This window comes from Tamandua tetradactyla, chromosome 15 (assembly GCF_023851605.1).
Source record: "Tamandua tetradactyla isolate mTamTet1 chromosome 15, mTamTet1.pri, whole genome shotgun sequence".
In the NCBI taxonomy this organism is placed as follows: domain Eukaryota; kingdom Metazoa; phylum Chordata; class Mammalia; order Pilosa; family Myrmecophagidae; genus Tamandua; species Tamandua tetradactyla.
Genome location: NC_135341.1, coordinates 38,696,622 through 38,724,076, shown reverse-complemented (window position 1 = coordinate 38,724,076; position 27,455 = coordinate 38,696,622). Strand labels below are relative to the sequence as shown.

General features: G+C 38.9%; 2 protein-coding genes and 1 pseudogene across 4 annotated transcripts in view; 2 read left to right on the top strand and 1 right to left on the bottom strand.

Annotated features, from left to right (window-relative positions):
* The window catches only part of SMARCC1 (SWI/SNF related BAF chromatin remodeling complex subunit C1), a 251,121-nt gene extending 226,488 nt beyond the window's left edge, over positions 1-24,633 (bottom strand). Inside the window, exon 1 of the mRNA XM_077129473.1 lies at positions 24,477-24,633. The gene's annotated coding sequence lies outside the window, so the exon portion shown is untranslated. The remainder of the gene's footprint in view (positions 1-24,476) is intronic.
* Positions 13,375-14,532, top strand: LOC143657928 (riboflavin kinase pseudogene; annotated as a pseudogene).
* Positions 24,634-24,847: 214 nt separating the features above from the next.
* The window catches only part of LOC143657259 (ATP-dependent RNA helicase DHX30), a 32,153-nt gene continuing 29,545 nt past the window's right edge, over positions 24,848-27,455 (top strand). For all 3 annotated transcript variants that reach the window (XM_077129464.1, XM_077129463.1, XM_077129466.1), the window contains exons 1-2: positions 24,848-24,975; positions 26,770-26,864. The gene's annotated coding sequence lies outside the window, so the exon portion shown is untranslated. The remainder of the gene's footprint in view (positions 24,976-26,769; positions 26,865-27,455) is intronic.

Here is a 27,455-nt window from a genome sequence, read left to right as displayed (position 1 = left end):
AATGCTTTCTGCCAAAACTACTATCCGTGGGCTTACAGAATGCCTTATCCATCGTCATGGTATTCCACATAGCATTGCTTCGGATCAAGGAACACACTTCACAGCAAATGAAGTGCGGGAATGGGCACATGCTCATGGAATTCTCTGGTTTTACCATGTTCCCCATCATCCAGAAGCTGCTGGATTGATAGAACGGTGGAATGGCCTTTTGAAAACTCAATTACGGTGCCAACTAGGTGGCAAAAACTTGAAAGGCTGGGGTAATGTTCTCCAGGAAGCTGTGTATGCTCTGAATCAGCGTCCGCTGTATGGTGCTGTTTCTCCCATAGCCAGGATCCATGGGTCCAGGAACCAAGGGGTGGAAATGGGTGTGGTGCCACTCACTATTACTCCTAGTGATCCACTAGGAAAATTTTTGCTTCCTGTCCCTGCTACCCTGAGTTCTGCTGGTCTACAGGTTTTAGTTCCAAAACGGGGTGTGCTTTCTCCAGGAGAAACAACAGTGATACCACTGAACTGGAAGTTAAGATTGCCACCTGGCCACTTTGGGCTACTTATGCCTCTGGATAAACACACCAAGAAGGGGATTACATTATTGTCTGGGGTAATTGACCCTGACTATCAGAAGGAAGTAGGACTGCAACTACATAATGGAGGTAAAGAAGAGTTTTCTTGGAATATAGGAGATCCCCTGGGGCGTCTATTAGTACTGCCATGCCCTGTGATTAAAATCAATGGAAAACTGCAACAACACAATCCAGGCAGGACCACTAATGGCTCTGAGACTTCAGGAATGAAGGTTTGGGTCACCCCACCAGGCAAAGAACCACGGCCAGCTGAAGTGCTTACAGAGGGGAAAGAGAACATGGAATGGGTAGTGGAAGAAGGTAGTGATAAATATGAACTTCGACCACGTGATCAGTTACAGAAACGAGGACTGTAATGCTGTTTTGTTTGTGTTATACTATTTAAGTTGTAAGATATCAAGTTTAAGAATGAATGTTGCCCAAGGATTTGCACCCTAAGAGATTTAATGTGTTTCCAGTTATATGCTGGACAGTTGAGTATTGTCAGGTAAAAGAAAAAATGTGTGCTTATTTGTTTTCATTTGGAAATTAAGTATGGTCTAAGGTGATATATATATATATGCCAAGTTGACAAGGGGTGGACTGTCATGGTTAGGGACAGGTGTCAACTTGGCCAAGTTGTGGTACCTGTTCATCTGATTGGGCAAGTGCTGGCCTGTCTGTTGCAATGAGGACATTTCATAGGATTAGGTCATGATCATGTCAGCTACATCCACAGCTGATTCCATTTGTAATCAGTCAAAGGGGAGTGTCTTCTGCAATTAGTGATGCTAAATCCAATCATGGGAAGCCTTTTAAGGAGGACTCAGAGGAGACAGGTTGCATTCCTGCTTTGGCTGGTGAGCCTCTCCTGTGGAGTTCATCCAGGCCATCCATTGGAGTCGTCGGCTTCACAGCCTGCCCTGTGGATTTTGGACTCTGCATTCCTACGGTCACGTGAGACACTTTCATGAATTTTATATTTGCAAGTGTTCCCTGTTGATTCTGTTTCTCTAGAGAACCCTAACTAATACAGGTGGTAACTATTGATTAGATGGCTTCCATGGAGATGTGTCTCTACCCATTCAAGGTGTGGGTTTGCTTACTGGAGCCCTTAAAGAGGGAACCATTTTGGAAAAACTTTTCGAGCCCATGCAGCCAGAGACCTTTGGAGATGGAGAAGGACAACTTCCCAGGAGGAGCATCATGAAACAAGAAGCCTGGAGAGAAAGTTAGCAGATGTTGCCATATTCACTATGTGCCTTTCCAGCTGAGAGAAAAACCCTGAACATCATCGGCCTTCTTGAACCAAGGTATCTTTCCCTGGATGCCTTGCCTTAATTTGGACATTTTCACAGCCTTTAAACTGCAAACTTGCAACTTAATAAATTCCTCTTTTTAAAAGCTGTTCTGTTTCTGATATATCGCATTCTGGCAGCTAGCAAACTAGAACAATGCTATGGGCTATGTTTAACAGAAAACATCAACAGTACCCCAGAAATGCCAGGGGTACATAATGGCAGGAGGGATAAGAGTTAGGATTATGGATGGATTTTCTATTTGGTAAAGGTATGTTTATTGGCTGTCTTTCTCTTGGGAACAATGAAATTATTTAAAACTGGGAGTGTTGATGGACTGTTGACTTTGGGCATTATACATGCGGCCCAGTAGATGGAGGGAGGTGGCTGAAAGATGTGCTGACAGAGAAGTATCTTGGTGAACACTGGTATATACATATGATTGAACATTGTGCTGCTATCAAAAGGAACAAAGTTGTGAGGCATACAGCAATGTAAATGAACCTGTGGGACATTTGGTGAGGCAAAATAAGACAGAAATAAAAGAGCAAATATTATATGATCTCAATTATAAAATACTTATAAGAAAACTGGGCCTAGATTGTAAGCTCTTATAGCAGTGACATTTAGTCTGGAGCAGTAATTGTTATTTCTGGATTTTGAGGGCCTGTTTTATATATGTGTAGCCTAGTATTTAGAAATAAGAATGAAGCCAACCAGGTCAGGGTTAAGGTAATTCAGAATACAGGGGTAAGGTAGACATTGTCTGTATTTTAGAACTTCACCTACTCTTTGAGACCAAAGGAAGAAAAGTTAATTTTGTCCAGAACCTAAATTTTCGGTGACACATAATCTAACTCAGCCTGTCTGGATAGATCATTTAAATAATAAACATGGAGCCAAAATAAATAAATGAGAGCTTTTAATCCTGTATAGCTTAATGTAATGCCTGAATATGTCCTAGAGTATAGTTAAGTAGATAATCAAAAAATATTGGCAAAGTCCCTCAGGGATGGGACAGAAAATAGGGAATTATTAAACTTTACCATTGGGGAAACCCCTGATACTGTCAAACATTAGGGACACCCAAAACAATAGGCCAACAAATGAGTGTAATATTATATTGATAGTTTTATATTTCTTTTGGTCTCCAGTATCTTGGAGCAAGTAGAAGGAAAAATGAAAAATCATGGAGCTATAACCCATACCAAACTTTAAAATCTGTTCTGTAACTACTTGTTAAAATGTACTCGGAAATTTACTGCTTTTTTGTATATATATTTCACAATTTTAAAAAAGTTGTTGCTTTTTTTTTTTTAAAGGAATAACATTGTGAGGCATGCAATGAAGTGATTGAACCTTGGGGACAATGTGTGGTACAAAATAAGTCAGAAACAAAAGAAAAAATATGCTATAGGTTCATCCAGAAAATACTTATAAGAAATTGGAGCCTGAATTGTAAGTTCTTATAGCAGTCACAGTCTGAATTTGTAATTGTATTTCTAGATTCTGAGACACTAAGGTATATGTGTATAAACTGTTATTTCCCTGGAATTTTGAATATCTCTGTGACCTAAGATTCAGAGCTGGAGTTCTGCAGGTCTGAAAATCAGTCTTGCTACATACAATAGCAGTTAAAGTAACCAAAAAAGAGATCAGGTTTCAATTAGGGATAAAACAAAGCTGATCTTTTGCTGGGGTACATACAGCTCCATACACCACAGCAGGTAAATACCAACTTTGAAAATTTGACTGGAAGTTGATGAACTATAAGAAATGATAGCAGGTTTGAAAAACAGTCAAATGGAACTTCTAGAAATGAAAAACAAAGTACCTGAGATTAAAAGCTTGATATATATATTTGGCAGTAGACTGGACATAGCAAAAGAACCAGTGAACTAGGAAAATAAGTTAGAAGAAATAGGTTATGAAACATAGAGGAACTAGAAGATACGGGGAAAAGAAAATATAGAGTAAGAGATAAATAGATGCACTGTACATGTAATTGAAATCCCAGAGGATGAGAGAGAGGGTAGTAGCAATAACTGAAGAAACAATGACTGAAGAGTACCAAAAAATGATGACAGATATCCACAGATTCAAGAAGTCTAACAAATATCAAGCTGGACAAATGAAAATAAATCCTCATTTGGACTCAATATAGTAAAACTGCAGAAATTCTAAAGGATATTTCAGACAGAGGAAAAATTATCCCAGATGAAAAGTCTTATTTTCTAGAAGGAATAAAGAGCAAAGAAAGTGGTAAATAAGTGGGTAATTCTAAATTAATATCCACTGTATAAAATAACAATATGGGGTGTATTGGTTTGCTAAAGCTGCTGGAATGCAATATACCAGAAACAGACTGGTTTCTAAAAAAGGGAATTTATTTAGTTACAAGTTCTAAAGCCATAAAAATGTCCAAACTAAGGCATCTGGGGAAAGATATCTTGACTCAAGAGAGGCTGATGAGTCCAGAATATCTCTGTCAGCTGGGAAGCAGGCTGGCCTCTGCTGGTCCTTTGGTTTCTGGTTTCAAAGAGCTTCCCTAGGGGTGTTTTCTTTCTGCATCTCCAAATGTCTAGTATTGTTTTGGCTCTGAAGCAACTGTTTGCCAAGCATCTGTATCTGAGGTTACTCTAAAATGTTTCATCTTTTAAAGGACTCTAGTAAACTAATCAAGACCCACCTTGAATGAGTGGAAGCACATCTCCATCTAATCAAAAGACCACATCCACAACTGGGGGTGTCACACCTCCATGGAACAATCCAATCAAAAGGTTTCCACCTTAAACAATAGGTTTGTCCCCACAAGATTGGATCAGAATTCATACATGGCTTTTCCGGGGTACATAATAGTTTCAAAATGGCACAAGGGGTTATTAAAATACAGAATTTAAATATGTAACAAGAATAACATGTAAGTTGTGAAGAGAGAAATGGAATTAGAGTATTCTAAGAACCTAATGTCCAGAAGGCAGGTAAACATACCGATTAATATTAATGTTTGCTAAATTAATGATGAATGTTTAATTTCTAGTGAGCCACTAAAAGAGTAGAAACATTGTATATCATGTACAATTTTATAGAAAAGAGAGTAGTAGAGTTAAGAAATAATGAGTAAGTCACCAAAAATGTGTCATAAAACAATGTAGAATATACAGCTATGTGATGATATTGTGAGCCATTGATAGAATACTTTGGAAGGATTGTATGTGCGTGAAGATACCTCAATAAAAAAAAAATATATATATATATACAAATCAGACTGTGGTCATTCATCCTCCATTTTCTATTCCTCATTCCCAAGAGTGACAAGTGTTAACCATTTGTTGTACAGTGACGAATAACATTTTTAAGTTATGTTTTTCTAAGTTTATGTAGAATTTATTTTATAAATATTCTGGTAGATAATGTCTTGAAACTTGAAACTTGTTTTTTCTTTATTATATCATGGATGTATTTCCAAATTAACAAATATAGCTTACCTACACACTTTTCATTTCGTGTAGAATATGTATTATAATGGGTTTATCCATTTCCCTATCTGGGAAATGTAAGTAACCTTTTTGCTTGTTTGTCTGTTTTTCCTACTACATTCAATATTGTAATGTATATCATACATATTTAATACATTGATTCTATTTGTTAGATTTCTAGGTGTGGCATCGTTGGATCATTGGTTATGCATACTATATTCTTCCTTTAAACTTGAAAAAATGTTCGGATTTATTAGGTTTTTTCTTAGAGAAGTTATAGGTTTACAAAAAATCACGTGGAAAGTACCGGTTTCCTCACAGATGTACTTTCCTCTGTTATTAACACTTTGCATTAGTGTGGTACCTTTGTTACAATGGATGAAACAGTATTATTATTATATTATTAACTCTAGGCCATGTTTATATTAGGGTTCACTGACTGTGTTATACAGTTCCATGGATTTTAAAAAATTTTATTCTAACATAAATACTACCTAAACTTTCCCATTTTAACAAGCTTTAAATACACAATTCAGTGCTGTTGATTACATTCACAACGTTGTGCTACCATCACCATCATCCATTACCAAAACTATTTCATCATGCCTACTGTGGTAGTTAGATTCAGTTGTCAATTGGCCAGGTGAAGGCACCTAGTTTTGTTGCTGTGGACATGAGCAAATGGTATGTGAACCTCATCTGAGAGAGCGCAATGTAGCATAGCCCAAGCAGCTTGACATACCTCATCTCAGCACTCACAGCTCAGCCCAGGCCTTTGGAGATGCAGAAAGGTGTCACCCCGGGGAAAGTTGTTGGAACCCAGAGGCCTGGAAAGAAGGCCAGCAGAGATTACCCTGAGCCTTCCCACATAAGGAAGAACCTCAGATGAAAGTTAGCTGCCTTTCTTCTGAAGAACTAACAAAATAAATCCCCTTTTATTAAAAACCAATCCGTCTCTGGTGTGCTGCATTCCGGCAGCTAGCAAAATAGAACCCCTACCAAAAACTTAGTACCAATTAAGCATTAACTCTCCATTCTCTATTTCCATTCTAGCCCTTAATAACCAGTATTCCAATTTATGACTCTATGAATTTTCATATTCTAATTAATTCATATAAGTGAAGTCATACAACATTTGTCCTTTTGTGTCTGGCTTCTTTCACTCCCTATGATGTCTACAAGATTCATTCATGTCGTGGCATGCATCAGAACTACATTTTTACAGTTTAATAATATTCTATTTTATGTATATACCATATTTTGTTTATCCATTCATTTGTTGATGGACATTTCAGTTGCCACCATCTTTGATTGTGAATAATGCTGCTATGAACACTGGTGAACAAATAAAACATCTGTTCACATCTCTAAATTCTTTGGGTTATGCTAGAAGTGGGATTGCTGGGTCAAACAGTAATTCGAACTTCACTTTCTAAGGAATTGCCAAACTGTTTTCCACAATGGCTGCAGCATTTTACGTTCCCACCAACAATGAACAAGTGCTCCTATTTCTCCACAAGCCCTCCAACACTTATTTTTTGTGTTTTTAAAAAAATAATAGCCATTCTAGTTGATATGAGATAGTATCTCTTTGTGGTTCTCTCTCTCTCTTTCTCTCTTCTCTCTCTCTTTTTCTTACTTTCTTTTTAGCTTGTAATCTTTACTTAATTACACATCAAGAACTGTTTGATTCTAGAGGAGTACTCCATTTTATCACTTGGGCCAGTTCTCTTTCCTCATGCTCCAGAATGTGTTCATCTATAACAGAATGATTAAACCATACTTTTCAATAACTGCACTTGCTTTTTTGGGCTGTTTGGAAAGGAAAAACAGAATAAAAGAAGAAAACAATAAAACTGAAACTCAATGGATCTGTACCATAAGAATGGATTAAAGGAACATGGCTTTTCTGGGGTACATTACTGCTTCAAACCAGCACACTACCCTATTATTAACACTTTGTATTGGTATGGTACCCTTACTACAGTTGATAAAGGCACATTTTCGTAATTGTATTACTAATTATAGTCCACAGTATAACTCAGCATGCATTGCTTGTGTTGTGCATGTTCATTAATTAAAATAAATTCTAGTACCAAATATGCAGCCTAAAATTTCCATTTAACCACATTCAAATATATAATGTAGTCCTATTCATTACATTTGCAATATTGTACTACCATCACCACCATCCATTATCACAACTTTCTCATCATCCAAAATAAAAACTCTGTGTATTTTAAGCCTTAACTCCTTATTTCCTACCCCACCCTATCCTCTAGTAACCTATATTCTAGATTCTGGCTATGTGAGTTTGCTTATACTAATTATTTAATATCAGGGAGATCTTACAATATTTGTCTTTTTATATCTCACTTATTTCATTCAAAAGTCTATCCTCAGGGTCCACCTATGTTACTGAATGTATCAGAACTTCATTCCTTTTTACAGCTGAGTAATATTCCATTGTGTATATGTAACACAATTGTTTATCCATTCATCAGTTCATGGACATTTGGGTTGCTTCCATTTTTTTGAAATTTTGAATAATGCCACTATGATCATTGATGTGGAAATATCTACTTCAGTCCCTGCTTTCAATTCTTTTGGGTATAAACTTAGAAGTAGAATTTCTGGGTCATATGGTAATTTTATATTTTCTGAGGAATTGCCAAACTGCCTTCACAGCAACTGCATCTTATTACATACCCATCAGCAAAGAATGAGTGTTCTTATTTTTCCAATCCTCTCCAACATTTTTAATTTTGTTTTTTCTGTTAACAGCGATTCTAGTGGGTGTGAAAAGGTATCTTGTGGTTTCGATTTACACTTCCCTGATGGAAAATCATGTTGAGCATCTTTTCATGTGCTTTTTGGCCATTTGTATATCTTCTTTGAGAAAAATCTATTCATGTGTTTTGCCCATTTTTAATTTGTTTTCTTTTTTATCTTTTTTATTGAGTTGGAAGAGTTCTTTATATATTCTAGATATTAAACCCTTATCTGGTGTGTGATTTCCAAATATTTTCTCCCATTGTGTAGGCTGATATTTTATTTTCATGATAAAGTCATTTGAGGCACAAAAGTTTTTAATTTTGTTGTACCATTTCTCTTATTTTTTTTTCTTGTTGTTGCTTGTGCTTTAGGTATAACATCTCAGAATCCACTGCTTCATTCAGGGTCCTGAAGATGTTTGCTATGTTTTCCTCCGGTTTTACAATTCTGCCTCTTATATTTAGGTCTTTGTTCCATTTGGAGTTCATTTTTTGTATATGGTGTGAGGTAGGGGTCCACTTTCATCTTTGCAGATGGAGATTCACTTTCCCCAGCAGCATTTGTCGACAAGACTATTTTTTTCCAGTTCGGTGGTCTTTGCCCTCTTCTCAAATAGTAGTTGGCCACTTCCAGGAAAATGGCAGACTAGGGAGAGAGCTGCAGGGTGGACTAAAGCAGTGAGTGGACAGGAGAAATTGAATAAACTGTTCCGGAGCTCCAGAGACCAGGGGAACTCTGTGCAGCATTCAGGGAAGTACGAGACAAAGAAACTGAGAAGCCGTGGTGAGAAACTGAATAATTATGGCCACAGCTCCTGGTGTACCTCTCCAAACCTTGAGGCAAGCAGGTTTGGGAAGTCCAGTCCCTGCCTGTCAGGCTGCTGAGGACTGGGAACAACATGGGAATCCTCCATCCCAAGTAAAGATGGGGACATGGCCCAGTACTGATCCAGCTATTGGTTAGTGAATCAAGACTACTGGACCCTGCTGTTCTAGCCTGGTACCAGGCAACCATCAATGTGCCATTGTTTCCAGTGTCAGAGATGGAACTGGCAAAGGGTTAAAAATAGCCTGCCCCACGGGGCTGAGGAGAATACGTTGACAAAGAGTGCCACCTATTGGGCAATCAGGAAAGCACATTTTTGGGAAAATGTCAAAAGAAGGCTTTGAAAATAAGGCATGAGTGACTAATAAAGTTCAAATAGAGTTGAGAGGCTATTCTGGACGGTGTTCTTACACAAGCTTTAGCTAGATATTGCTAATTACGATGGCTTGTCAAACTCCAACTGTGTCATTTTGAAAGGATTATATACCCTAAAAAAGTCACGTTTTAATCCTAATCCATTTTGTGGAGGCAGCTGTTTCTTTTAATCCCTATTTAGCACTGTAGGTTGGAAACCTGATTAGATTATCTCCATGGAGATGTGACATACCCAATTGTGTGTATTAACCTTTGATTAGAGGTAGATGTGACTCCACCCATTCCAGATGGGTCTTGATTAGTTTACTGGAATCCTTTAAAAGAGGAAACTTTTTGGAAAGAGTGACAGAAGCCATGAGACACAGCACCATGAAAGTTGCAGAGCCCATGCAGCCGAGACTTTTGGATATGAAGAAGGAATATGCCCGCAGGGGAGCTTCATGAAACGAAGCCTGGAAAAAAAGCTAGCAGGCATCATCATGTTCACCACGTGCCTCTCCAGCTGAGAGAAACCCTGAACTTCATTGGCTTTCTTGAACCAAGGTATCTTTTCCTAGATGCCATAGATTGGACATTTCTAGAGTCTTGCTTTAATTGGTATATTTTCATGGCCTTAGAACTGTAAACTTGCAATTCAATAAATGCCCCTTTTTAAAAGCTGGCCTGTTTCTGGCATATCACATTCTGGCAGCTAACAAAGTAGAACAGACTTTGGTACTGGAGAAGTGGGGTGCTGCTGCAGTCTGCAAATACCAAACATGTTGGAATGGCTTTTTAAATGGATAAAGGGAAGATTCTGGAAGAGTTGTGAGGAACTTGACAGAGAAGGCCTGGAATGTTTTGAAAAGGCTGTTGGTAGAAATGTGGACTCTAAAGATACCTCTAACAAGGCTCTAGACAGAAATGAGATGTGTGTTATTGCAAACTGGATGGAAGGTGATCCTTGTTTTAAAATGGCAGATAATCTGGCAAAATTGACTAGTGGCTTTGGCTGAAAGGCAGATTTTAAAGCCATGAACTTGAATATTTAGCAGAAGAGATTTTCAAATTAAATGCAGAAAGTGCAGTCTGGTTTCTCCTTGCAGCTTATAGCGAAATGCAACAGGAAAGAGAGAAGCTGAGAACTGAACTCTTAGGTATAAAGAAACCAGAAACTAATATTTTTGAAAATTCTGGGCCTCCAGGAAGGGAGAATCTAGAGAATGATGCCCCATGTGAGGATTTGGCCACATATGGAACCAGTCAACCATTTCAGAAAGAAAGCCAGGATTGGACACAGAGTTAAGCGGAAGGATTTGTGGAAACTCCTTCTGTCTGATGGGCATGATCCTTGCTTACTACATGGAAAGCCAAGAGTAATGGCAACCACTGCCAGTCTGGACAAAAAGGAATAGAAAAGGGATGAATTGGAGGAAAAATATTTTCAGAGGTAGAACTATGGAGGCTGGAGTATGACGTCAAGAAGCCTCAGGCCAGGACAGCAGATCCACCCAAGCATGCAGAGAGGGTGAGTTTGGCCCAAAGGTGGAAGATGGGCCTTCCAACTCCTTGCTGTGGAAGAGTTGTGTTGCTTCATGCCTTGCAGAGGGTAGAGCATATTCCTTGGGGACTGGGGAAGTCCAGCAGCCACCGCACAGAAGGGTTGAATGTATGCTCTGGAGATGGCAGAAAGCCCAGGTTTGACCCTGATGCTTGGAAAAGGTGGAGTCAAGAAAAAAGTGGCCTCCCCAATGTTCCCAAATGTTGCATTCAGAGAGAGGTGGGCCACTAGTAGGCCCTTGGAAAGGGTGGGACTGCTGCTTTCTAAAGCCCCATGGATAAATGAATCTCAGACTTTAAAATCTAATGGACTTTGCCCTGCAGGTTTTCAAAAACTGCTTGGGTTTCTTGACTCCTTTATTCCTTCCAATTTCTCCCTATGGAAAGGGGAATATATACCCTATGACTGTCCCTCCTTTATATGTTGGTAGCAAATAACTTGCTCTGTGTTTTACAGGTCCACAGACAGAGGAGACCTTTGTCTTAGGACAGACCATGCCTGTAGGTGACTTTGATGAGATTTTGTACTGTTTCTGACTTTGTATTCAATTTGTAAATGGTTTAAGTCTTTCTGATATTGTGATGGAATGAATGTATTTGTATATGGGAAAAGTATGTCTTTTTTAGGGTCCAGAGGGTGGAATGTGTCAGTTTGAAAGGATTATGTACCCTAGAAAAGCCATATTTTAATCCTAATCCATTTTGTGGAAGGAGCTGTTTCTTATAATCCCTATTCAGCACTGTAGGTTGGAAACTTAATTAGATTATCACCATGGAGATGTGACTCTAAGCTTTGATTAGAAGATGTGATTACCCATTTCAGGTGGGTTTTGATCAGTTTACTGGAATCCTTTAAAAGAGGAAACTTTTTGGAAAGAGTGACAGAGCCAAGAACCACAAAAGCTGCAGAGCCCATGTAGCCAGAGACCTTTGGAGATGAAGGAATATGCTCCTGGGGGAGCTTCATGGAAGAAGAAGCCTAGAAAGGAAGCTAGCAGATGTCACTATGTTCAGGATGTGCCTTTCCAGTTGAAAAAGAAACTCTGAACTTTATTGGCCTTCTTGAACCATGGTATCGCTCCCTGGTTGCCTTAGATTGGACATTTCTACAGCCTTGCTTTAATTTGGACATTTTCACAGCCTTAGAACTGTAAACTTGCAAGTTAATAAATTTCCCCTTTTAAAAACCATTTTGATTCTGGTATTTCGCATTCCAGCACCTAGCAAACTAGAACACCAACCAATACCATTCCTGCTAACCCTAAAGAACACCCAAAGCTCTATCTGAGATTCTACAAAAGTTTTATGCACTAATATTACTTTCCAGAAACCTACAACCTCCAGATGGTCCTGAGCCAGGTAAGTCCTGAAACTCAGTGGGGTCAGCCTCTCCAAGAACGTCAACTAGTGCCATCTCCCTGTCCGATATTAACACCCCTTTCCAACATGGAAAAGTTAGAAAGGGCAAAGCCCAAATACCCCCAAAGATTGGGAAAAGGATCAAAGGAGAAAGAGGAGTTATGACACAGAGTATAGGATTTAACAAATGAGCATAGTTACTGAATCATATTGATATTTCTTTCAGTCTCCACTGTTTTGGAGCAGCTAGAAAAAAAAACCTAAAATGGTGGAACTGTAATCTATACAAACCCTTAAATCTGTTCTATAACTACTTGTTACAATGCATTTTGAAATTTATTGCTTTCTTGGGTATGTATTATATTTCAAAATAAAAAAATGTGTTTTTTTTTTAAAGCATTTTGGCAAAGAGCACCATCTGCTGGGCAAGTCAGGAAAGTGAAACCTTGGGAAGCTGAAGAAAAAAAAAAGGCTTTTTAGACTCTTGACCCTATACCCAGGGCTCTTTGGATCTGGTCGGTGCCACCTGTGTGGGTACCTGGCACTGTACTGACTATGAAATACTGACTGACCAACTGTCAAAGAACCTTAACTCGAATTCATTCAACAACAAAATCTTAGACAAGAGAGAGACAACCCAACCTTCAGAATAAACTCATCATGATAATCAGATGCCCAGATAGCAGTAAAAAAATTCATAGTAAGAAACAAGAAGATATGGTCCAAGCAAAAGAACAAATTATAAAGTTGGAGGAGATACAGAACTTAGAACAGCTAATTAAAGATCTCCTAAGTTCATTCAAAGAGATGAAGGAAAATATGGCTGAAGAGATAACGGATATTAAGAAGATACTGAGTGAACATAAAGAAGAATTTGAAAGCATGTGAGGAAAAATAACATCTTATGGGAACGGAAAGGGACAATAGATGAGATAACAAATACCAGAGGCATATAGTCGCAGATTTGAACAGGCAGAAGAAAGAGTCAGCAAGCTAGAAGACAGGACATCCAAAGTCAAAGAGACAAAAAGAGCACTTAGAGAAAAGAATGGGAAAAAATTGAGCAGGGTTTCAGGGAACTGAATGGCAGTACAAAACACACATACTTATGCATCATGAATGTCCCAAAAGGAAAAGAGATGGGAAAAGGGGCAGAAAGAATATTTGAGGAAATAATAGCTGAAAATTTTCCAACTCTTATAAAAGACATAAATATACATATCCAAGAGAACAATATGCTCTAAACAGATTAAATCTAGATAGAACCCACTCTTAGACATATACTAGCCAGACTGTCAAATGCTAAAGATGAAGAGAGAATCCTGAGAGTAACAAGGGAAAAGTGATTTACCACATACAAGGTATGCCCAATTCTAAGAAACCATGGAGGTTAAGAAACCATATATCATTGGTATGATATATTTAAGAAATGAAAAGAGAAAAATTGCCAGTCAAGAAGTCTTTAATCAGGATCAGCAATGTGAGGGACCCACCATGGCGCTTCATCAAAGCTACCCAAGCAGTTGTGTGCCCGAGTGTCTGAGCTCCCTTCTGTGTCCTCCGGTTGGCCAGGGAGGGCCCAGGCACCGCCTACATGGTCTGGACACTGCCTAGACAAGCAGATTGAGATGGAAGCCCCACCACTAGTGGGTGACATCATGAGGCACCTAACTTACTTCTACCACAGCCAGATGGTGTGGGGTTTTGGTCATGACTCCAAGTAGCTGGGAATCCCCAGCTAACTTTCCTGAACAAGTAATTGAAAATCTTCCAGCTGATATATCCACTGGCATTTATTATAGTTGGGCCAGTGTTGGAAGTGGATATGTCCATAAGATGGTGGTGAGCATAGTATGGAGCCCATACTACAAGAATATGAAAAAGTTCACTGGAAACTCACATCATGCATACCTTCAAAGAGGACTTCTATGGGGAAATGCTCAATGTGGCCATCATTGGCTATCTCAGACTAGAAAAGAACTTTGATTTTTTGTAATCACTTATTTCAGCAATTCAAGGTGATATTAAGGAAGCTAAGAAATGACTATTATTACCACAACATTTTAAATTTAAGACAATTTCTTCCAGGTTCCTAAAAGCAAAAAAGTGAATGGCCACTGCTGAAAAATCATCTTATTATTTATCCATTCACTGTTTTTTAGTATTTCACTGCTCATAACCATACAGTTGGTGTGAAATTTAAAATATCACATTGGTGATATTTTAAAAACCAATCATTTTCCTATAGCTGTGAATTTAAGCAGCATAATGTAATTACTATATTTATGCTTCAGCTATTAAATTAAACCCATTATGTCATAGTACTAAAAAAGATTTCATTTAAAAATCAAGATTTTTTTCTGTGATATGTTGATAACTCTTTCAAAGCTTTCTAAAATGTACCACTTAGAAAGGTCTTAAGTTTCTTATAATGGAAATAAAATTGATATAAGTATGGGTAAAAAGCATATCATTAGTTTGAGATGAGACATGATTCTTAAAATAACGGTATGTATATAGGTACTTGTATAGCATGCGCTGCTAAACAAACAGGATTGTAGAAGTAAATGCATTAAAACTAAGAGAAAAAATCCAGACTTTGTGTTTTTGATAATTGTGAAATTTCATTTCAGTCATTTCCTTCATGGGGTGAAATCACTGTACTGTTCCATCTTTATATAGATCTGCTTCAATTCTAAATAATCTTGGCTTCCTTCTTCCACTATTTTTGTTTGTACTTTAAGTCAAAGAAAAATAGGTGTTCTCATTTTTGCGTTGGATAACACTCTTCTCCTTCTTAAGAGGAGATATTCTTGTTCTTCCGTATTTTTTATTGGTTCTTTTTTCCTTTAAATGATTGTCTTGTCGAGTTTTTCATTTCACTTTTTTTCTTCCATTTAGACTAGCTTACAGCTGTACACTTATAGGAGATTGAATCTACCATTACCATTCCATCCTTTCACCATATGAAGAGTGATGGTCATGCATATCTGCATTGCACTTTTAGAAAAAAAATTTCTGTAGGTTTCTTCAAGATGTAATTGAACTTATAGCAGTTCATTTATATACACAAGTTTCTTAAAGAACACAAAATCCTTGGGACTTTTCTTCCCTTCAAATATTTAAGTGCCAATTCAACTATGAAAGAACTTGAAGGTTATTTTTCATTTAATTATATGCCTGAAAAAACACAAACTCCGTAGTTGTGTATGTTCAATGCCAGACTAAAGAATACCTGTAGCTTGGAGGAAAAGCCTAAATATATATTTTTTAAATTGTTGATCATTCCATTCTACATATATAATCAGTAATTCACAATATCATCACAAAGTGGCATATTCATCATCATGATCATTTTTTGGAACATTTGCAGCTATTCAGAAAAAGAAATAAAAAGAAAACAAAAAAAATCATACACACAATACCCCCACCCCTCCCCCTCACCAATTACCAGCATTTCACTCTAAATTTATTTTAACATTTGTACCCCTATCATTCATCTTTATTCCATGTTTTACTCATCAGTTGATAAGGTAGATAAAAGGAGCATCAGACACAAGGTTTTCACAATCACAGTCATGTTGTAAAAGCTATATCATTACACAATCATCTTCAAGAAACATGGCTACTGGAACACAGCTCCACGTTTTCAGAAGTTCCCTCCAGCCTCTCCACTACATCTTGACTAACAAGGTGATATCTATTTAATGCGTAAGAATAACCTCCAGGATAACCTCTCGACTCTGTTTGGAATCTCTCAGCCATTGACACTTTATTTTGTCTCATTTCACTCTTCCCCCTTTTGGTCAAGAAGGTTTTTTCAATCCCCTGATGCTGAGTCTCAGCTCATTCCAGGATTTCTGTCCCACATTGCCAGGAAGGTCCACACCCCTGGGAGTCATATCCCACATAGACGGGGGAGGGTGGTGAGTTTGTTTGTTGTGTTGGCTGGAGAAAGAGGCCACATCTGAGCAACAAAAGAGGTTCTCTTGGGGGGTGACTCTTAGGTCTAATTTTAAGTAGACTTGACCTATCCTTTGTGGGGTTAAGTTTCATATGAACAAACCCCAATATTGGGGGCTCAGCCTATAGCTTTTGTTGTCCACACTGCTTGTGAGAATATCAAGAATTCATCTTAGGGAAGCTGAATTTTCCCCCTTTCACACCATTCCCTGAAGGGGACTTTGCAAATACTTTTTTATTCACTGTTCAAATCACTCTGGGATTTATCAGGGCATCACTCTGGACAAACCAACAAAATCTCATGTCCTACTCAAGGTTCCATGTACTTATGGTGTTCAATTAAGCTGTCTACATAAGTTATATTAGGAAATGCACTAGTCAAAATATAAATTTTGTACCAAATAAACATTTTTTGCTTTAGTCTCACACATAAGGTAAAATTTTAAAATATTAATTACCATCTATTTTCAGCACCCTGCAGTAATGACATTCCTTTGTTCTTTCTCATGCAAAAACATTTTTTAAATTTGTACATTTAGTCACTATCATTATACACTCTAGGCATTCCTAGATTATACCATCACACTGTTTATCGTCTATCTTTCTTTCTGATTTCATTTGTGCCCCCAGCCCTCCTCCCTCTATCATTTTCACATTCAGCTTCATTCAGTGTTCTAACATTATTGTATTAGAGTTAGGTAGTATTGTGCTGTCCATTTCTGAGGTTTTACATTCAGTCCTGTTGCACAATCTGTATCCCTTCAGCTCCAATTACCCAATATCTAACCCTATTTCTGTCTCTTGATGGTCTCTGTTTCCAAAGAAATTCTCCAAGTTTATTCACTAATGTCAGTTCATATCAGTGAGACCATACAATATTTGTCATTTTGTTTCTGGCTAATCTCACTCAGCATAATGTCCTTAAGGTCCATCCATGTTGTTACATACTTCGTAACTTTATTCTGTCTTACAGCTGCATAATATTCCATCATATGTTTATACCACAGTTTGTTTAGCCACCAGTCTGTTGATGGACATTTTGGCTGTTTCCATCTCTTCACAATTGTAAATAATGCTGCTATAAACATTGGTGTGCAAATGTCTGTTTGTGTCCTTGCCCTCAGGTCCTCTGAGTAGATACCTAGCAATGACTGCCGGGTCATATGGCAATTCTGTATTTAGGAAAAGCCTAAGTATTAAAGTTCTAGTTAAATAATCTTCATCTCATATATTTTCTTTTCTGCTGTGTGATTTTTGACTATATGAGTCTTTTTGTTTACACAAGCAGAAATTTGAAATTGATATTTGGGAAATTAAGGTTACAGATTGCTTTGGGCCTGAAATACTACATTGCATTATTTTTTACTTTAGCACTGGATTTGCTGGAAAGGAGGGGCAGTATATAGTAGGCAATTTTAAAGATGAAAACGACTCATTACAAATCAGTTTTGCTAATCTGCATAAATGAATTAGAAAAAAGTATATAGAAAAATATATAAAGTCACATTGGATTATTGGGAAATGAATAAATTCAGTTGGTTCTATTTTATTTTAGGGTGTATGACTGTGGCAAACAGCAGTACATGGCATTTTTCATTTATTTATAAAAAACATTTAGAAAATATAATTTAATGTTAGAAATAAAATACTTGAGCAAAACATGCCTCAATTATTTTATGAAGTAGAGTTAAACAAACATGCAAAGTGTAAAGACAGATTTGTGCTTATTTTGCTTGACTACTGTTCTAGTTTGCTAGCTGCTGGAATACAATATACCAGAAACAGAACAGCTTTTAAAAAGAGGAGTTTAATAAGTTGCAAGTTAACAGTTTTTAGGCCATGGAAATGTCCCAACTGAATAAAGTCTACAGAAATGTCCAATCTAAGGCATCCAGGGAAAGACAGCTTGATTCAAGAAGGCTGATGAAGTTCAGGGTTTCTCTTTCAAGTGGAAAGGCACATGGCAAACACAGTTAGGGTTTCTCTCTCAGCTGGAAGGGCACATGGCGAACATGGCATCATCTGCTAGCATTCTCTCCTGGCTTCCTGTTTTATGAAGCTCCCCAGGAGGCGTTTTCCTTCTTCATCTTCAAAGGTCACTGGCTGGTGGACCCTCTGCTTCTCGTGGCTACATCGTTCTACTCTCTCAGAATCTCTCTGAATCTCTTTCATTCTCCATAATGTCTCCTCTTTTACAGGATTCCAATAAACTAATCAAGACCCACCGAATGGGAGGAGAGACGTCTCCACCTAATCTAGTTTAACAACTAGTCTTGATTGAGTCACATCTCCAGGGAGACGATCTAATTACAGTTTCAAATATATAGTACTGAATAGGGATTAGAAGAAACGGCCACCTTTACTAAACAGGATTAGGATTAAAACATGGCTTTTCTAGGGTACTTACATCCTTTCAAACAAGCACAACTACCTTGCTGCTAATTATGTCCTCATTTAAATATATGAAAATTCTTTGATACTTTATTGTTGCCTCATGTTTTTTAAATAGCCATTGCTTTTGAAAATCTGATAAGGCCAACATTTTCAAAAGTTTTATATGAAAAGTTATATATATTTTTTTGTTGTTGTTCTTTTTTGCATGGGAAGACACTGGGAATAGAACCTGGGTCTCCAGCATGGCAAGTGAGAGCTCTGCCTGCTGAGCCACCCTATATTTATGTATTTTAAGAAACTGCAGTAGTACCATTTTAATTAATCTGAATGCTTCCAGGCATTGAAGTAAATCTTAACTAAGTGAAAAAAATTATTTAACTAGCAAAACTGTGCTTCAAATATGAGGGAAGGGAAGATGGCTGAATAGAGTAGCTCAAGATTGCTCCATGGAAAAGTTAGAGAAGGGACAGAAGGGTGACTAAGGCAGCAATCTGGGAGTGCGGCTGATCTGGGAGAGCCTTCTGCACCACATAGGGTAACCCTAGTCGCAGAGGCTGAGGAACTGGTAGGCAGAAAGCTGGAGCCTGGCGCAAAGGTGCGGAGCCCATAGGAGTGCACAGACGGGAGCCGGGGAATAGGAAGTAAGCCAGGGCATGTTCCTTGGGCACACTACCCTCACCAGTGGCGTGGGAGGTGACTAACAGGGATGAGTCTGGCCCTGGCACCATAGGATCAACAATGACACCCTGACCAAAATGGGAAAAAGAAGTATAACAAATAAGGTATCAGTGGCTAAGAGAGTTCAAATAGAGTCAAGAGGCTACTCTGGAGGTCACGCTTACTGAAGCTTCAGTTAGACATTTCTAGCCTATCATAGTTTGCCAAACCTCAACCAAAACCATTCCTGCCAATCCTAAAGAACACCTAGGGCATTATATAAGATTCTACAAAGGTTTCATGCAGTAGGGTAACTTTCCAGAAACCTACAACCTTCAGATTGGGTCTCTGGATCAGAAAAATTCTGAAATGCAGGACTCATCTCAATTTTAATTTCATGTTCCCAAGAGAAAGCCTCTCCAGAACATCAACCAGTTCCATCCCACTAACCCATATTATTGACAGCACCTTCCAACATGAAAATAGTTATACTGGGCATAGCTCAAATACCCTAAAGAATGGAAGAAAGGTCAAAGGTGATGGTGGAGTTATACAGATAAGGTAGAGTTTAACAAATGAGTATGACTGCTGAATCAATATACTGATATTTCATTTAGTCTCCAGTATCTCAGGGCAGCTAGAACTAAAAACCTAAAACTGTGGAATTGTAACCCATACCAAACTATGAAATCTGTTCTACAACTAATTGTTGCAAAGTACTTTGAAATTTATTGCTTTTTTTTGCATATATGTTATTTTTCACAAAAAGGAAAAAAAAGTTATTTTAGCCTCCAGTATTTTGGAGCCCCTAGAAGGAAAAATCTGAAATAGTGGAATGGTAACCCATAACACATTCTGAAATCTGTTTTGTAACTACTTGTTGAAGTCTACTTTGAAAATCATTGCTTTTTCTTTCTTTCCTTTGTATCTATGTTATATTTAACAATAAAAAATGTTCAATTAAAAAAAAAAGAAATGTACACCTCAGTTTAATGTATTTTAAAATGTATGCATAGTTAGGTTACATGTTAATGGATACAATTATAACCAAATCTTTTTTAGGAACCCTACATTGTGAATGCTCATTTTTACTATTTTTATAATTATAAAAGGAATATCTACATCTGGTGAAAAAAGAATCCAACAATACAGAAGAGGATAAAGAGAAAACTATGAAATGCTGCCCCAGCTATCCATTAAGAATTTTGATATATCCTTCCAGAAATGTTCTATGCTAACATAAGCTTATGTACAAACATACAGTCTTTTTGAAAAATATAATTGGGATTGTGATATTTAAGTCCATGTGCCAACTTGACCAGGTTTTGTTATCTGGTTGTGTGGTCAAGCAAGCACTGGTCTGATTGTTATTACTGTGAGAACATTTCATTGGTTTAAATCATCAGGAAGTTGATTCCATTGATGACTGATTACATTTACAATCAACGGAGGAATCTGTCTTCAACAATGAGAGATGTCTCATCTAATCAGTTAAAGGATTTAATAGGCAAAATGATGATTTCAGAAGTCCAAAGGGAGAATTTCCATCTCTACTTCAGCCAGCCTGCTTTTCATAGGGAATTCACTGAAAACTTTCATTTCAGTGGTGGTCTCAGCTTGCAAATGGCCCTATGCAATTTGGATTTGCCCATCCCCAATTCCTTTAAAAAATCTCATACTATTTACACAATACAGACACACACAGAGACATATTTCCATTGGTTCTGTTTCCCTAAGAACCCTTTCAAAGGATCGTAAACTTATTGAATACAGAACTTGCTTTTTCTTTTCTTTTCTTTTTTTTTTTTTACCATTGCATGGTATTTGCTATAGCGACAAGGAAACTGAAGCAGGTATGCACATGTTAAATCTGACAGACACTGCCAACCACCCTCTAAAAAATGTACTTCCAGTTTATAGTCTTCCCAATAGAGTATGAGTGCTTGTTTTAATAAATTGGAGCCAGTCTCCCAAGTGAAAGCATTCACTGTTTCAACACCATTTATTCAGTACCTACTTCTGAATGGTGCCAGACACTGTGTAAGGTGCTTAAGATACAGTGGTGAACAAATAATTAAGTCCTGCCCTCAAGGATCTTTCATTCTAGGGGAGAAAGCAACAAATATAGATAGGTAAATAAATATACAGGGTGGTCTGTGAAACCATCTTTGAGATGACACCTACACAGAGACCCATATGGAAAGAACAAATCTTACTGACACCTAGGGAGAAAATACTCAATGTACCACAGCTTTAATTAGCTTTTAAAAATAAGCAAAGTTAATTTTGTTTTCTTAATTTTAATGGCTATATGTAATACATTTTCTGCTAGTCACCAGTTTGTTCATGCCCACTACCTTTTTTAAAAAATTGGATTGTGTAAGCTTTAAAAAATTAATCTGTAAATTCTCTTTGCATATTAAGGAAATTAATTCCATGTCTTAATTAACAAATGTTAAAATAAATTTAGTAGATTGAAATGCTAGTGATCGATGAAAGGGTGGGGTAAGGGGTATGGTATGTATGAATTTTTTTATGTTTTCTTTTTATTTCTTTTTCCGAATTGATGCAAATGTTCTAAAATGATCATGATGATGAATATACAACTATGTGATCATATTGTGAGTTACTGATTATATAACAAGAATGGAATGATCATATGATAATAATGTTTGTGTTTGTAGCTTGAATTAAAAAATTAATTAATTAAAAAAAAAAAGTCACCTGGTGGTTCAGTGGTAGAATGTTCACCTGCCAAGCAAGAGATCCGGGTTCAATTCCCAGCCCATGCACCCCCAACCCCTCCAAAATAAAAAGTCATCTGGTTCAACTTTGGTCTGATTCAAGAATCTCTTTAAACTATAATATCTTTTGCAACTGACTCACTTTGACTTCAACAAAGCACAGAAAGGACATATTTAACCTTTTCAAAATTCTACCAAATATGAAGTACCTACAAAGTTCCCTTAGTCTGGAATAATAAGCATGAGGGGGAAAAAATGACACCCTCAAACAAGGCAACTGAACAGAGTTTACTAATGGGACTATTGGCAGGTTTAAGGGAAACACAACAAAAGATGGTGAAATACCCTGGCGCTGGCAATAGTGGGGTATCATAATTTCCTTCAGGCACTTGGAAAGAGTAATGTCTAGGAACAGGAAAGGACCTAGATCGCACTTCTCATGGCTTTAGTTCCCATGACATAAAGTTATATCCTACTATCACTCTATTTTTTGTTGCTTGATAACCTTGCCATGTATTCTGCTACAATAGGTAAAATAAAATTGGTTCCACCAATCCTTCAACTCTAAGAAACTGAAGAACCCAGAAGAAAAATAAGCTAGGTGGCATGAGTCCAACAGAATAAAGATCTCAAGGAGGGAAGCCATTATCCAAGTAGCGCCTAGAGCACTTACATGGTATTGAGGACACAAGTATAACTTCAAGAAGCTCATATTCAAGGAGTGGGAGACATATTTTACATGCTACCACACAGAGAATAAACTATCGTAGGAGCTCAAAGGAGGGCCTTGAAGAATGTGTAGGAAACTGTCTGAAGAAGTGAATTTCTTTCTGGACAGAGGTGTTAGCAAAGAATAAAATCGAGGGACTGGCATAGGAAGACAGGCAGTGATAAGGAAGTGACCAGGAAAGATGAGGAGGTGAACTATATGGTAAGGAAGGAAAAAGACAGACACTAATTGGCAAAGACTTTCACTTTAATATAAAATGGGTCATTTTATATTCCTCACCTGAAACATTCATTAAGATTAGTTCAGGGCTCAAGAACAAGGAAAAGGTCTTCAGAGAGAAAACTAAAAATCTAAAATGTATTATAAGGAAAATTATTTAGTATTCCATTTGTACCTCTTTTACAGTACTTTCTCTATGCCTTGATTTAAGATTTATTTGCATGCTTTTTCATTCTCTCTACTAGATTATAACTATCTTTAGAGCAGGGCCCATACCTTTATCACTTAGCTTTCGCAATAGCATTTCAATCATTTGAATGAAGCTTCAATCTTCTCCAACTCCTGTCTTAATTATGTTAACAGTTGCATTATCCTTCCAGTCACCTTCATATAGATATTGAAGCCCTCTTTCCAAGCACGTTGTGGCCAGGGACAGGCTGCTGATCCACAACTATCTCCTCATTACTTTCCTTCTTGCCTTTTTCACTGCTCAATGTGGCTGAGTCCCACATTAACTCTCATCTAATTAGTATTTCAGATTCTATTTTTCCAACCAATTCTACTCTCACACTTCTAGAATAACCTTCCTAAAATAAGTACTTATTTTGTGCTCCAAAGTAACTACAAACAAAGTCAAAATCCAACTACTTTTCTGCTCTTATCTCCTCTAACCCTCTGGCCTCATCCAGATACTGAGTAATTGCCCCTTGTTCCACGTGGATGTCTTTGCTCAGTTCTTTCACTCTGATATTGCCATTCAAGAGTAACCACTCCATTAAACTCCTGTAGCAACTTCACACCTCCTCTCCATCATTTATTACTTCCTATTTGCTTCACACTCTGTTGACATCTTCCCTACTTGGCTCTAAGTCCTTAAGGACAAGGTCTTTGTATCCTCTACACGTACCTAGCAACTCAAATATCTATGCACGGATCTCCATATTCCCCAAACAACATTGCACATGCCCTGCTCAGAAACAGTAATACTTATTTGAAAGAATTTTTATGTTCCCTCCTTCTTAGCCTCCTGCCCAATATGTAGAGGAAAAAAAAAACCATATATACTTGGTGAATTTAATCGTTTACACGCAAAATTGAAGGAATATAGCACTAATTATTTATATCTCCCTTAGCAAAAATGTCATACCTTAAAAGCATATTCTAAGTCTTCCTAGCTCTGAAATCCTGCCCCAGCCTCAGAACTACTCTTCTGAAACTGGATTCCACTGGAATTCCATTGGACATATACACAAGCCTCATCTAGTGGACTGAAGCATAAAACCGGGACAATGCCCTTTCTCTCTTCTCGGAGGTGATGACCAGCAAGTGTCACCTGTCATTTTGCTTGCGTTATACAGTTTACAACGCGTCATCACACTGATTTTACCCTCCCAATAACCTTATGAGGCAAGAATTCTCACCTCACTAAGAAAAGAGAAGGGGAAATGGAGATGACAACTGGCAACGTACAGTAGCGGGCAAAGCGAGTGGAATACCGCAGGCCGAGCTGGATTTCTTTCCCGACTCAGCCTTGATCCCGCCTGTTTACTCACTCGCTCGGGGACCCAAGGGCCCTCCCCGCTCTCACACCGTCGAAAGCTAAAACGTTGGGAGAAGAGCTGAGGTGTGAAGCCCTACCGGGCGGCCCCCTCCAGCTGCAGAGGTGCTTCTTTAGCGACTCTAGAGCCGCCTGAACGCCCCTTTGCTCTGTGAGTTCGGCGGAAGTCCCGCCCCCACCCGTCGAGGCCACGCCCCGTTGGACCTGGAGGTGGGCTCTGGCCTAGGGTTGGCCGCCCGCCGCCGTGAGCCCTGAGTTCCCTCTGTGAACCCTGGATGGGGGCCCCCTCGAGACCTGTTGAGACATGGGGCCCTGGGCGGGAGACGGGCGGGTGGCAGTCTGAGGGGAGCGCCGGGGCGGCCGGCGGGACTTCCGCCACGGGACCCGGAAGGGGTCGCGCCGCCGCTGGTGGGAGTTGTAGTCCGGCCGCGGTGGGGGGGGGGCCGCGGCTCATGCGCGGTGCACCGAGGCTTGTTTCACATCTGTAACAACAGGTGAATTGGGCTTTTTATTCTTCCTTTTTGTGGCCCTTTGAGGCCCCTGCTGCGGCCTTGGGTGGTCGGCGCGAGGAGGGTCTCGGGTCCGACTACTGGCCTGGCGGAGTGTGGGGTGGAGAAGCGGGCGGGCCCGAAGAACAGGCCGGGCATCCTAGGCCTGCCCGGGAAGCCGGCCTGGCCGAGTTGTGGGCAGCCAGGCCTCGGCCTGCCGTTGCCATGGAGCCGGGCGGGGGCGGGGGCCAGACCGGTCCGTCGGGGCGGGCCTCGCAGTCTGGGACTCCGCGGGGACCGCGGGAGAGGCAGCTTCATTGGCGCAACGACGCCCTCGCCTCAGGGGATGCTCCGTTTGCTCTAGGCAGGGCCTGGCGGAAGCCCCCGAAGTGCCCTGGGACCTTTGTCTGCCCTCGGTGCCTCCTGGACCGTTCCTCCAGAGGGAGGCCTGGTGCATTGTGGCCTCCCTGGCTTGTCCCCTTTTGCGCCGTCCGTGTTACTGGGGGAGGCAAATGGATAAGGTCTTCTTTGTTTGCTCGTGGTGGCTTGCCCCATTTCGCAGGGAAAGACCTAATGCATGTTGGGTCCTTTGTTTGCAGTGAACTGGAGTCCCAAAGGTCTTCAGAACCCCTAAGCCAGGAGTATAGCGTGAGCATGCTGACTATCTAGTCCTCGTGTAGCAACATTGGTCACCTGATTGTGATTTTGCAAGATAGAGGTTGGCCCACTTTATAACCCCAGTCCATAGGGGCTTTTGCCATACACTGTTGCAGGCTCTCAACCAGCTTAGTGGCCAGAAGGAGATGAGACTGTTGTGTGCTAGTTTCCCTTGCAGATTCTCGGACAGCAATGACCTCACTGTCATTGTAGTCTTGACTACATCTTTTAATGTAATTCACTCTTGAATCTCGAAGTGTTTCGGAGTTTTCAGGAGGGATGACTCTTTTCAAGATATCTTAGTTAAGATTTATAGTAGTGCTTTTTATTTGTGTAGATGTTTAATGTGCAGAAACTACATCCTTTGCTGCCTATGCAAGTTGTCCTTTTACCCCCAAGGATATTTACTCTCCAGTGTTTCAATTTGTATGGCTGTGGTCCAAAGCTTTATCAGATGGACCCTGCTCACCCCTTTCTACCTTTTGAAGATGGGATTGTAAAATATTCTTTCAAGGATTGAACCATGGAACATTTAGGCAACAGCCTGATATCCTAGAAATAAGAAAAACTATATAGTATAAGCCTGGAAAGCTTTGGAAAGCATGGAAAGCTACTCTGTAAATGCAGATTTCCATTCTGGCCTGTGCCAGCTGGGGGATTTTAGGCAAGTTGTATTACTTTCTGTGCCTCAGTTTCCTTCTTTTGGAAAGAATTCCTGCCTCACTGGGTAGTTGCGTGGAATAAATGACATAGTCTATGGAACTACTTTGCAAACTGTAAAAATGCTATTTAACATTTAGGGCTTCATTATCTACACTACTTGAGTTTGTCTTATAAACATGGAATTAGCACTCAAAACTGAAGCAGGTTTTGCTCTGGGTTTGGAGAGAATGCTTTTCAGGCTGACAAGCCCTTTTTACTGTGACATTTCTTTCTTGGTATAGCCCAGGTATTAGGACAGCTCACAATTTGATGGGTCATGGCAAGTCCTGAAGTGAGGACAGTGAGTCCAGTGTGTGCATTTCATGCCACTAATGAATATTGTCCTTGTTGTTAGAGTTAGTAAGTGAAGTTCAATGATTGGAGCAACTTTCTTTCCCTGAGGGGGGTCACCGTTTGAATGACCTGGATTGTACTTCCCAGGAGGAGGCCCAGCCTCGTGATGAGGAATAGCAAGGAGAAACTTCAGCTCCAGTTTAAAAGTCTACAAAATCTGAGATTGTCACTGCTCTTGTAAGGTAAGTTGATTTAGCCATGCATTCACAGCATTGGTAGGTCTAGTGATCGGCCACACTGTAAAGGAAGGGGCATGTATCAAGTCCATTTATGACTGACTTTGGAAGAGGGGCATCCTTTTACATTGGCCATCGAGGAATCTTTCTGTCCTGGAATTATCCCACAGTGACTCTTCCTAGAGTTAAGTGATGTTGCATTATGCAGTAAATCTTGACATAACAGAATTTTACTTATCTCTAAATTATTTAAGAGAAAATGTGAACCACAAAGATTTTTAACATAATATTGTATTAAAAGGAAGGCAACTTTCTTTTGAATCTTTATGAAACATCCTGGAGCTTTGTAAACTGTCTCTAAGAGATCCTGTCTTGAATTTCATATGATAGTTTTTTAGACCAGTACAGAAAAAGATAGTGGTATAAGAGTTTTAGTTGGCCTGGCAAGGATCAAGGACTTTTTAATAGCAAACTAAGAGTTTATTTACAAGCATATTAACTTACAATTTCTTAGCAAGAAAATATTGTTTCTTAAATAATAAATAATAATAATAATAAATAATTGGTTGAGATGTCTTAGATTTTATAATATTCCAA